A 12636-nucleotide genomic window follows, 5' to 3' on the forward strand; every position below is an offset into this window, starting at 1 on the left:
TAACTTTATTCTTTCAGGAAAGAATTTTATTGGTTTTAGTCAACATTTCAAGGCTGGGCTACATTAAGACTGCTGTGTGCATTGTACAGTAAAGAATTCCATTTTGAAGTGAGCGAAAAAAGCCTCAAGAGCACATGAAAGTCACTGCCTGGAGGGTTGCATTAGTTTTAAAACTGGATTAGAAAACAGACTGAGTAGGTTAGCTACTAAATAGCTTCTATATGATTTTCTCCCTCCCTCTTTTAAGAGATAATGTGAATATCTGTACAATAAATAGAGAGCAGCCTCTTGTATTTAAAATATTGCCTCCTGTACAAGCATCAGGAGCTGAAAATTAAATATCAGCTGTGGGGTATGCACTCATTGGGGATCAATGAGAGATGAGTAGCAGGAAGAATAAAAGAGTAACAGTTAAGGGGGAAAAGACCTGAGGTTATCCATAAGAAAAAGCCTAAACAGGAGAAACAGTAGACCACGGAAGCTGGAGGGCAATATTACATGCCTGCTATGCTTTATGTCCACGTTTATGTGTTAGAAACATAATCCCCAATGCAATAGTCCTGGATCTTAAGAAATGATTAGGTCATAAGGGCTCCACTGTCATTGGAGATGGGAGTGGGATAGTTATGACTGGAGTATGTTTCTGATTAAAGGATAATTTCAGTCACTTCTTTCTTCTGTGCATGTTCTCTTGTTTTTCTGCCTTCTATTGTGGAATGTCACAACAAGAAGGTGCCCACCAGATGCAGGCCTCTTACCTTTGAAGTTCTTACTGTCTAAACAATAAGATAGATAGAAACCTCTGTTATTTCTACATTATCCAGTTTCAGGTATTCTGTTGTAACAACAAAAAACAGATGGAGGACAAAATGAAAAAGTAAATAAAATTAATAGGGAATGATGGAGGGCTTCCGAGAAAATGGTGCAGTGGTAAACAGCAACAAACCCCTCTGAGATACAGAATCCAAATACTGGAAAATAACAACTTGGGGAAGAAAAGAAGGAAGGAGGTGAATCGCTAGGACCCAAGAAGGATCTAAAGGGAAAACTGGAGCCCACAGAGAAAGTGAAGAAATAGACCACAGTGCAAAACAAAGAGATGGCCAACTGCACTTTCTTCCCAGCTCCCAGGTTGCAATGAGAAAGGAGGATCAAATCTATAGAAAAACAGGGAGGATGGGTGACTCCAGAGGCCTCTGGGAAGAAATGCACCAGTCAAACAGCTGTAGATTCTGTGCGCTACTACAGCTGGTGAGTGACTCCAGTCAAAGTGACTGCTGGATCCCCTGGAGAGGGTGACAGGCAAAATGCCATTTTGGGGAGAGGCCAACTGAACCCAGGACTTGAAGCAGCCATAGGTTGGCTTCATCTCAGGGCTCCCAGTGTTGAAACCCCATAGTAACTGGGTAAGGGACAACCATGAGACACATCCAGGGTCAGGTCAAGCAAGCAAGAGACACCCACAGTGTTATAAGCTGAATAACTCAGGCCTCAACCCAACAAGCAGAGCCCTGTATCAGCCCGAACCTCTGTGGAGTTGAAAGCACCAGATTGGCACCATTTTCCTACTTCAGGCTTGCTGGGATTATCAAGCAACCCACCCTAATCTTACTACAGGCTTGCTAGAATCATCCAGCATGGATCTGAGCCCTGTCTGCTTCCTTTGTCTCTGTGACAGCAGAGACACACCCTGAATTGGACACTACCACAAAACTACAGACCCCAGAAGATAACCACAGGCTTGAAATCACAGAAAAATCTTTTTTTCATTGCTTTTGTTTATTTTCTTCTTGATTGTTTATTTTTGTTTTTTCATGAGTGTAAACATTGTTATTAGTTTTAGTGTTTTGTTCCATTCTTGTGCTTGATTTTTCCCTCTTTCTTTTCCTTTTGTCTTCTTTAGCAGTTTCCCAAAGCTTGAATACTCTTCCTTTGTCCTTCAAATTTGCTTCAAACCTTTTTCTTCTTTTATTTTTTTCCCATTTATCCCTTTTAAATTTTCTCCTGAAGATAAAATCATTCTATTGAAAGAATACTTCCTGTATATAATTTTTCTGACTTGTTTTAGACCTTGTAATATAGCTATAAATCTTGTAGCTATGGTTAAAGGTAACAAATTAAAGTTATCACAATTTGTCATTTTCTAGACTGTGCTTGATGCTATTGTTATTTCTGATTGTATTATTTTAGCCAAGGTTGGTGTGGTCAGTTGTTGTTATGGCTTGTGTCTAGATGTTCCCCCAAAGCCTCATGCAGTCATAGGTGGGGCTTTTTCAAAGGTGGCTAAATCTAGAGTGATTCATGGTGCTATGCTAAGATTAAGGCTGGTAAGATGAAGGGTGGGAAATTACCAAATCAGAGATTGGTTTCACAACACCCTAATTCCAGTAATCTAGATACAATTTAAGGGCCAGCAAGAGGCTTATTTTGTCCCTTGCTTGTTTTGCTATCTTTTGCCTGCCATGAAATATTTCTCATCTATTATGCTTGTCTGTCATGCCATCCTCCCTTAGAGCCAGACAACTATGGCCTAAAAGAAACCTCTACAAATTGTGAGTCAAACAAACTTTTCCTCATTGTAACTTTGGGTGTCAGGTATTTTGTCTCAGCAACAAGAGTTAAGTAAATGACACAGCTGTTCTTTATTGTGTGCCAATACTGAGATTGCCTGGGGCTTCATACATGCCATAGACCAGTACCAGGAACTGCGTACTAGACCAAACAAGCAGCAATCTCTCCCTAATAAACTGGAGAGGCAAGATCTTGAGACAAACTTGAAAGCCAAACACCAGGTATACTTAGAAGACATCTCTGAAAATTAGTCATTTCCTAAAAAGGACTTTCTACTAGTAATAAACCTACCTACTGTAAACAATTTACAATCATCAAAACATATAACAAAAATAGAAAATAAGAAAACATGATAATAAGATGCAACCCCAGACCTCCAACTCACCCAAGGCAAATCTAGGAGGTGGACAAAACGAAAAGCCACCCTGTTGAATTTTCTGAAATGGTAGCAGTGAAAGTAACAAAGCAGATGAATGATTCTCTAGAAAAAAACAAATTACACAGGTAACTGAAGAGATGATGACCATAATGATGGACATGGTTAATGAACTAGATACAGATAAAAAATTAGAGGAGCTTAGGAAAGCGAGGGAAGCCATGAATGCTCAACAAAGGATTCAATAAGACAGATTCAAACAGATATCCAGGAGATTCAAATGGAAATGACTACTTCTCTTTAGGAAATGACTACTTTGCAGAGATGCTTTCCAAGGTTAGCTGGCTTTTGGGTTTTGACTCTGTTGCAAGACTCTACCTCTTCAATTTACTGGGGCTGATGTTGTGGTTGATACATTGTGTCAAATTGGGGAGTCTAGAGGTTTGGCTAAGTGACTCAGCAGGAAGCCAGGGTGCTTACTTTGTATACATCCTGAGCCTGTGGAAGAGGAGCTCATGGAGATTATGTGAGAGCTACACACCCCTTAGGTGGGGATAGCCTGTTTACAATGTAAGGCAGGGAAAGAAGCTGCTTGGTACCATTCCTCCCTTTTGCTCTGGCTGTTTGCTGTTCAGCTGCCATTCCCCCCTTTGCTCTTGTTGCTTTGCTATCTTCCGCCTCCAAGCCAGCCAAGTATGCACTGAAACCTCCACAAACTGTAAGCTAAATAAACCTTTCCTTCCTTAATTTTGGGTGTTGGGTGTTTTGTCTCAGCAATGAGAGAAAAGTAACTAAGACAGCTGCCTACTTGGCCCAGCCCCTTGTTCTTTGGCACTGACCTCTAGTATTGTTTATGACCCTTAGGCAATCTCAGTCATAGTATACCAGGAAGATGACAGATTAGAACAATTGTCATCTTGACTAAAGTAGTACAATCAGTTAAAAAAAATAGCACCAAACACAGACTAAAAAATGACAAAATGTGGTAACTATTAATTTGCCACCTTTAACCATATGAACTAGATTTGTGGTTATAAGAAAATATAAAACAAATCAGAAAATTATATGCAATAAATAAGCCCTCCATGTGGCAATTTTACTCACAAGGGAGAAAATTTAAAAGGGGTTACAGGGAGGATAGAGAAATAGAAGAACAGGAAGAAGTTAGAAGCAAGGCTGGAGAACAAAGGAAGATTACACAAACTTGGGGAAACTGATGAACAGGACAGGCGGGAAAGAGAAGGAAGAAATAAAAACAAGAACAGAGCAGAATAGAATGGAACAATAACAGCGAGAAAACTGGAAACAATGGTCACACTAATAAAAACAAGAGCAAACAAGAAAAAAAAAAAAAACCAAAAACAGGAAAAGTAAGACAAAATAGATAAAAAGGGAAAAAATGTCCACTTCAAGGCCTGTCTCTGCTGTCAATGATAGACAACATGGGCAGACAGAGTCCAGATCTGAATTGATTGATCCTGATCCCAGCAAGCCAGCTGTAGCCTTAGGCAGGGTTGATTAATCCCAGCCGTTCCACTGAATTTGAGGTTAGTTTCTGGCTGAGGCTGGAACCTGCTTTGATTAGCCTGTAACATTCCATGTGCCTCCTGCTGGCTTGAACTTGGCTCCATGACCTCCTACCTACTTGAACTCAGCAACCTCACCATGACACCGGGAGCCACTAGATGGAGCTGGCCAGCAGCAGTTCTGAGTTCCAAACTCAGTTGACCCCTCTCCAAGATGGGTATCAGGCGATTCCCCTCTCCTGGATGACTTCTGAACCTGAATAACTGCAGTCTGCTGCATCCATGTGCTCCAAATGCTCCATTCCAGTGCATTTCTCTGGAGGCCTCTGAGGTCACTAGTAGTCACTGTGAATCAGAAGGTTTGAGCTGGCCCTCCCATGCAGTGAGTTTAGACTCAGGGAGAAAGTGACACCTGCCACATCCTTCTTTGTTGAAGCTGTTCTCTTTGCTTTCACCATGGGCTTGAATTTTCACTTTGGATCCTTCCTAGGTCCTGAGGACCCATTTTCCTCCTTCTTCTCTTCCTCAGGTTACTATGTTCCAGTCAGTGTCTGAACATCAAATCTCAGAGTCTCTTACCCTGCTGCTCACCATTCCATCATCTTCTTGCAGGTGACAGAGGAAATTAAAAATTCTATTGAAGTGATATAGAGGAGAATCAACCAGTATGAAGATAGAATATCAGATCAATATGAAGATAGAATATCAGATCTCCAAGACAGGTTTGTGGTTAGTGATCATAAAATGAATAAACTTCTTGAAAACACCAAGAGACCTAGAAAAATCAAGCCAACCACTGTTAGATAATGCAAAAAAGAATAACATAAGATTGGAATCAATGAAAAATCAAAAGAAAGGACAAAGAACATTTTAAAAAAACCTGTTCACAGAAGTAATAGCCAAAAGCTTCCAAAGCATGGAAAAAGAATTTGACATATAGGTAATTGAGGCATATAGAACTCCAACTTCCCATGATAAAAAAAAAAAAAACTACACCAAGGTATATAATAGTAAAGATTCCAGAAAGTCAACAGAAGAACAGAGTATTAAAAGCTGTTAGGAAAAGAAACAAATCACCTATAAATGAAAGCCCATCAGAATTACAGCAGACTTCGCAAGATAAACACTCAAGTCAAGGAGAGTTTGGAGTGTAGTATTTTAAGCCCTGAAAGGAAACAACCTCCAACTGTGACTGATATACCCTGCAAAATTATGTTTCAAAATTGAAGGAGAAATAAGATAATTGCATGACAAAGAACGTTTAAAGAAATTCAGGAACAATGAACCAGCACTCCAAAAAGTTTAGAAGGATATTCTAGAAAAAGACAATGAAGACAACAATTCCATGGATCCCAATATAATGAATCCATCTGGCAAGGCAAGCAATTAAATGGAGGGGAAAGAAAAGGAACCAAGAACAGGAAAATATGAGAAGGATAACTCAATATGTATCAATTGTAACCATCAATGTAACTGGTCTCAATTTACCAAACAAAAGAAATAGATTGTCAGAATAGATCAAGAAACAAGATTCAACAATATACTGCATATAAGAAAGATATTTAATTTAAAAAATTCAACTGAAAGCTAAAGGATGGAAAACAATACTATATGTGATAGGAACTCAGAAAAAAGCAGAGGTAGCTATTCAGTTTAAGGACAAAGTAGATTTCAAGCCAAGACTGATCAGAAGAGACAAAAATGGTCACTACATACTTGATAAGGGAACAATCCAAGAGGAAGAGGTACTAATAATAAATGTATACGCACCAAATACCAGCATAACCAACTATATACAAAAAAACAATGGATATGAAAAATCAGATAAGCACTAGTACAATTGTATTGGGGGGCCCTCAATACCCACCTTTACAAATAGATCAACTAGAAAACAATCAAAAAAGAAATAACAGAACTGAAACTTTTGAACAAGATATCCAGTAAATATCTATGAAGTGTTCTACCCCATAACATTAGAATATACATTCTTTTCTTTCTTTCTTTTTTTTTTTTTTCTGGTATCAGGAATTGAACTCATGACCTCACACTTGCCAGCCAGGCACTGTGCTGCTGAGCTAAATCCCCAGCCCCTACACACTCTTTTCAACTCCACATGGGACTTTCTCCAAAAAAGACCACATATTAGCTCATAGAACATGCTTATGTAAACGCAGAGGAATTTAAATTATTGCTTTCATATTATCAGGTCATGGTGCAGTGAAGTTGGAAATCAATGGCAAAAAAACCCACAAAAACTACATAAACAAAAGGGAAATTAAATAACACCCTACTGAACAATCAATAGGTTACAGATAAATTAAAGTAATTAGACAGTTAAGTGATGATGTCAATACAACATACTGGAACATATAGGACTCAGTGAAAGCAGTCCTACAGAAAAATTTAGAGCAGTGAATTTTTACATCAGAAAAACAGAGCAAACTCAAATACATAACTTAATGTTAAACTTTAAATGTTTAGAAAAAGAAAAGTAAGTTAAAAGTGTATATGAAGAAGGAAATTATAAAGATCAGAGCAGAAATTAATGCAATTAGAACTAAGAAGACAATACAATGAATGGTTCTTTCAAAGATTAATAAAATTGATAAATGCTTAGCCAACCTTTTTAAAAGAGGAAACACTCAAATTCATGCAATTAGGAATGAAAAGGGTGAAATCATGACAGATCCTACAGAGATCCAGAAGATCACCAAAAATCAATAAATAGCATTATTGTATAAAAACAATAAACTCACTGAGGGAATAATATTGTGAAACCACAACTTTCACAATAGCATCAAGAAAAATGAAATACTTAGAAGTCACTCTAACAAAGGAAGTACAAGAACTTTACATAAAAAACCAGTGCTCTGGAAAAGGAGATTGAAGAAGATCTCAGAAAATGGAAAGATATACATTGTTCTTGAATATGTAGAATCAACATAGTAAAAATGGCCATACTTCCAAAATTGTTATACATATTTAACACAATCCTGATCAAAATACCAATAGAATACCACACAGAACTACAGAATACAATCCTAAAATTCATTTGGAACCAGAAGAGACCTAGAATAGCAAAAGCAATTCTGGGCAACAAAGGCAAGGCAGGGGGCATCACAATTCCTGACTTGAAAGTATACTACAAATCTACTGTGATAAAAACAGCATGGTACTGGCACACAAACAGACCTGAGGATGAGTGGAACAGAAGATACAGAAACAGCTCCAGGGCTGGAGATTTAGCTCAGTGGCAAAGCGCCTGCCTGGCAAGCGCAAGGTCATGAGTTCAATTCCTGGTACCAGAAGAAAAGGCAAAAAAAAAAAAGAAAAAGAAACAGCTCCAAACATACAAATCCATCTTATCTTTGACAAAGAGGCCAAATACCTTCACTGAAAGAAATATAGCCGCTTTAATAAATGATATTCAGAAAACTGACTTCTCACATGCCAATGATTAAATCCAGAACCATATCTCTCACTGTGTACTAAACTAAAACCAAAGTAAATCAAATATCTAAACATTAAAATAGAAATAATCTAGAAGACTCTTGAAGATACAGTTGTAGACAAAGATTTTATGACAAAAACCTGATTGCACAGGAAATATTACAACAAATCAACAGCTATGATCATACCATATTAAAAAGTTTTTGCACAACAAAAGAAACCACCAACAGAGTAATGAGACAACCCACAGAATGGCAAAGAATATTTGCCAACTATTCCCTCAGACAAAGACTTAATATCTAGAATATTTAAAGAACTCAAAAAACTGAGACCCCCCAAATGTAAAGACCTAATCTAAAAATAGGCAAGTGAAATGAGTAGGCATTTCTCAGATAAGAAGTACAAACAGCAAAAAATACATGAAAAAATGTTCAACATCACTGATTATTTGAGAAATGCTAAATAAAACAATGCTGAGATTCTATCTTTCTCCAGAAAAAAATGGCTATCATCAAGAAATCAACCAGAAACAAATGCTGGTGAGGCTGTGGGGTAAAAGGAACCCTTTTCCATTGTGGATGGGAGTGTAAATTGTAAGCAACAATATGGAAATCAGTGTGGAGATTTCTCAGAAAACTAAAACTAGGGGTTCCATTTGATCCAGCTTCTTGGTGTCTTCCTGAAAGAGTTAAAAGCATCATACCACAGTGCCACATGCATACCCACATTTATAGCAGCACAATTTGTAATGGCTAAATCTTGGAAACAGTCCAGATGCCCATTAATGCATGAATGGAAAAGGAAAATGCAATTTTTATATACAATGGAGTATCTCACTGTATAAAGAAGAATAAATTTGAGACATTTTCAGATAAATTGATGCACCTTGAGAACATAATTTTAAGTGAAATAAATCAGGCATATATGGTGAAACATCACATTGTTTCTCTTATATGAGAAACTCAATGGATAAGTAAGGACCAAAACGGATGATAGGGGCTGGGGATTTAGCTCAGCGACACAGCACCTGCCTGGCAAACACAAAGTCATGAGTTCGATTCCTGGTACCGGAAAAAATAAAAAAATAAAAAAATAGATGATGAATATTGGGAAGCAGGAGGAAAATGTTCAAATGGGAAGGGGAATAAGGGAAGTAGGTTAAGAAGGGAAGAAATAGGGCTTATAAAATAAATAGAATGGAAGGAAAACAATAGAAACAAAGATTTGTAAAGGGAGAGAGGAAGAAGGATTAAGGGAAAAGAGGAGAATGGGAAAAATAATTAAAATATATTATGTATAGGTATGAATTCCCTGTGATGAATGTGATCATTATGTATGTCAAAAGTGTACCAATAAAATTAATTTTAAGAAATAGGGAATGATGAGGAATAATTATGTGCAACGTGATGAGAGGTTATGACATAAATGGATGTAATACATGCAGTGTTATACTGGAAAATGGCTAATTAGTTCTCTTAGGGGCAGTGAAGCCTTGACTTGTAGCATTTGCTTATTTCCATGATGTAAACGCTCCCACCATAACTGGTTTCAAGATGACAACATGAAGCTGCTAAAGACAGAGTTGGAAAGAGACGCCCATACTTGTAGCGTGGCTCAGTAGAAGAAAGGTAAAATCAACAAGGTTAAACTCAAGATCTTCAGGTGCTTAAAGTCTGAGGAATGATGAAGTCCAAGGAGTGGCTGTGTTGGGGTGGCTGAATTAGACTGACCACAGAAATCATGAAACTGAAAAGGTCAAAATGGATTAGAAACCTCCCTTTCCAATCTAGGAAGGTGACCAAAGTTAGAGTTCAGGTCCCAAAGTCATGGAAGCAAGTCTGACATTGTGATTGAGGATAGTACATGTTAGAGGGAGATACCATGATATGTGGAAAATCATTCATGGTTGGTTATGAAAGACATGTCCTGAGTATAAAGATGTATTAAGCAACATTCTTATCCATTTAGTAGGGGAGATGAGGTCTTTATGTAGAGGTAAGATGGAATGCCGTGTGACTGGTACAGATACGGTGTTAGAGATGAAAAGATGAGGCCTTTAACCGTAATGATAGATGTCGTGTAGTTGAGCCCTTACAATGTACCTGCCATTGTGTTCTGTGCTTTATCTGCATTCTATTTAATCATTAGAACATCCATTTTACAGATGAGGTAACTGAATCCAAATAACTTATCCAAGGTCACACAACTGGCTGTGACAGAACCAAACCTGGCACATTGGCCTTGCCGGCACAAAAACCCTGTCCCCTAATCATGGCACTCTACTGGTTCCCCTAGAAGATAATACTCTGATGCAGATGAGGAATAGCATAATAAAAGAATTGGAATTGCCTTTTTAAAAAATTATTCAGCTTGCATATTCCTAAAGAGTAAATTCATGTTTGAGAAAATTTCCCTTGTGCTTGCATGTGGCATGTATTTTTAGGATCTGCTGTTAGCGAGTGTATTTTTGTGTGCTTGGGCGGGAGAGTGGGAAAAGTTTAGCAGAACTGTTTAAACAGAATACAGGGGGCATGGCAGAGACTATAAAATCTATGCCATCTAAGGTCTTGGAAAAACCACAGAGACATGTTCTCGATTTATTATTCTATGTACATCCCCGGATGAATGACTAGTTAAAGGTATTGTTAAAGCATTTTAAATGACCTACTTCCAGCAGTGAACAAAATCACTTACTGTGCCAAGCCAACTGGCATTTCTGAGATTATAAAACCACAAAGTGAGGAAAACATTAAAACAGCTAAAGCAAAAATGATACACAGTACAGAGAAGGAGAAAATGCAGCTTTATTGTCTGCCTAGGCAGATGGCTGACCACTAGGAGGGCCTCAGTAATGTCCAAGGTAATTGGTTGCTGGGGTTTTTCTGGCCAGAAGGATTTAGACCTCAGTTTCAGCCACAAGATCCTGGCTTGTTCTTTGCTGGCCTCTGCTCTCTGTCTCCTCCCTATGACTAGATCTGGTGGTTGATCTGAGCAAAAAATTGGAAAGAAAATGTTGCCTTTACCTTAAAATCGTTTTTGTTTTTTGAAATAGGGACGTGAAAAGTAATTAAGGACCGGATTTCCTAACAGTCTTTCTCTCCTGCATGTACAATTATCTGCAGATATAAAATTGCCTGCTTTGATAATTATACCCTTCAAATGAGGGGCAAGTGGCTAATTATGCCCACATGTGGCCGATTGCACTCTCCATTAGCCAATTATGTGCACAATTATTTGCGCACATAAATAATTGCACTCATGGAAAATAGCAGTTCTCCTTTCAAGTCCTCCTGCTTGGACTGGCTGATGGAGTAACTGTCACACTGGAAATGTATTTTGTGGGGAGTGAAAGAATATCAGATACCAGGAAATGTTTAAGTGAGCAGAGCTCACAGATGTGAGCTGCAGCAAATAGCATTAGCAACCAAAGAGAGCAGGAAGGACCATGGGATGGAGCAGGGCCAATCTGACATTAGGAAGCCTGCTGTTCAGGTTGGCTGGGCTGCAGTGACCTTGGGCAGGTCATTAACCTTACTTCAGGGTCTCCTGATTCTGCATACACAATGAGGGTGATAATAATACCCCATCCCCAGCACTGTTGTAAGATGATCAGACAATTCAAAAGGATTCCTTCTCTTTCCAGTCACAGCATTACATAAATATGAGGCATTATCATGTCAATTGGCACCTTTCCAACTGTGAAGGAATGGTAATTACCCTCAACAACAAAGCAGGGCACTAGTTTAGAGGGAGGGAGGACAAGAAGCTTGTTGTACTGGTTCTGATGTTTCCACTGATGATAGGCCAGAAAATGACATATGATCATTCAGAATTAATTCATTCAACAACATCTACTAACTCTTACACTGTGCTGAGCATTTGGAAACCCGACAAGCAATTCGACCCTGCTTTAGGAGATCCCTGGAACATTGGCCTGGCCCACCGTCCAGAGAGTCAGCCTTGTACTCTGATCTGCTTCAGTTAGCAAATGAGGGGAAGTTTCACCTCACATATAGGAAACCTGGCCTGGATTTTCATGGTTTAATTGTCATTTCAGTGATAGTGAATCTGGTGGGTTAGGGTTATTTCTAGTAACCTCATAACTGTGGTATTAAGCACTATGCTAACAAGTGGCCTATGTCAGTAGCAGGAGAGAGGTAGAGGCAAGGCTGAGGTGTCCCCATTCCTATCCAACTAGCACAACAGTTTCCAACGGCCAGTGCATCTTGACTTCCTTTCTCCAATTCATCCTCTGTGCCTGGTCCTTCCTGCCTCTCTAGCTTTACCATTTTCCTCTGGCTCCATCTCCGCTTTCACATATGGTAGAAGGAGGCTCTCTACTTCAGGGCGCAGCAAAGGTGTCACAGAGACAGGCATGTTAAATTAGTTATGAAAGATAAGGAGACGTTTGTTAGGTGAACAGGGCATCATGACTGGGGCCACATTACAGGAGGCCAAGGTATGAACTAGCCTGGTGGAGGGTTTAGAGGGTGGACTCAAACTAGACTTTGCCTGAGATTAAATTGTGGCTGTGTGATGTTGGGCCAGGTAGTTAATCTCTCTGTGTTTTTGCTTACTCTTCTATGAAATGGAAATTATAATGCACTTGCCTCAGGAAGTTACTGTAAAAGTCAAATTAGAAATATAAAAATGGAAGTATGTGACACGATGACTAGCATATAGTAAACACTGATTTTGTTTTGCCCTTATTTT

The sequence above is a fragment of the Chinchilla lanigera genome, unplaced genomic scaffold (assembly GCF_000276665.1).
Source record: "Chinchilla lanigera isolate Chin_1 unplaced genomic scaffold, ChiLan1.0 scaffold00030, whole genome shotgun sequence".
In the NCBI taxonomy this organism is placed as follows: Eukaryota; Metazoa; Chordata; class Mammalia; order Rodentia; family Chinchillidae; genus Chinchilla; species Chinchilla lanigera.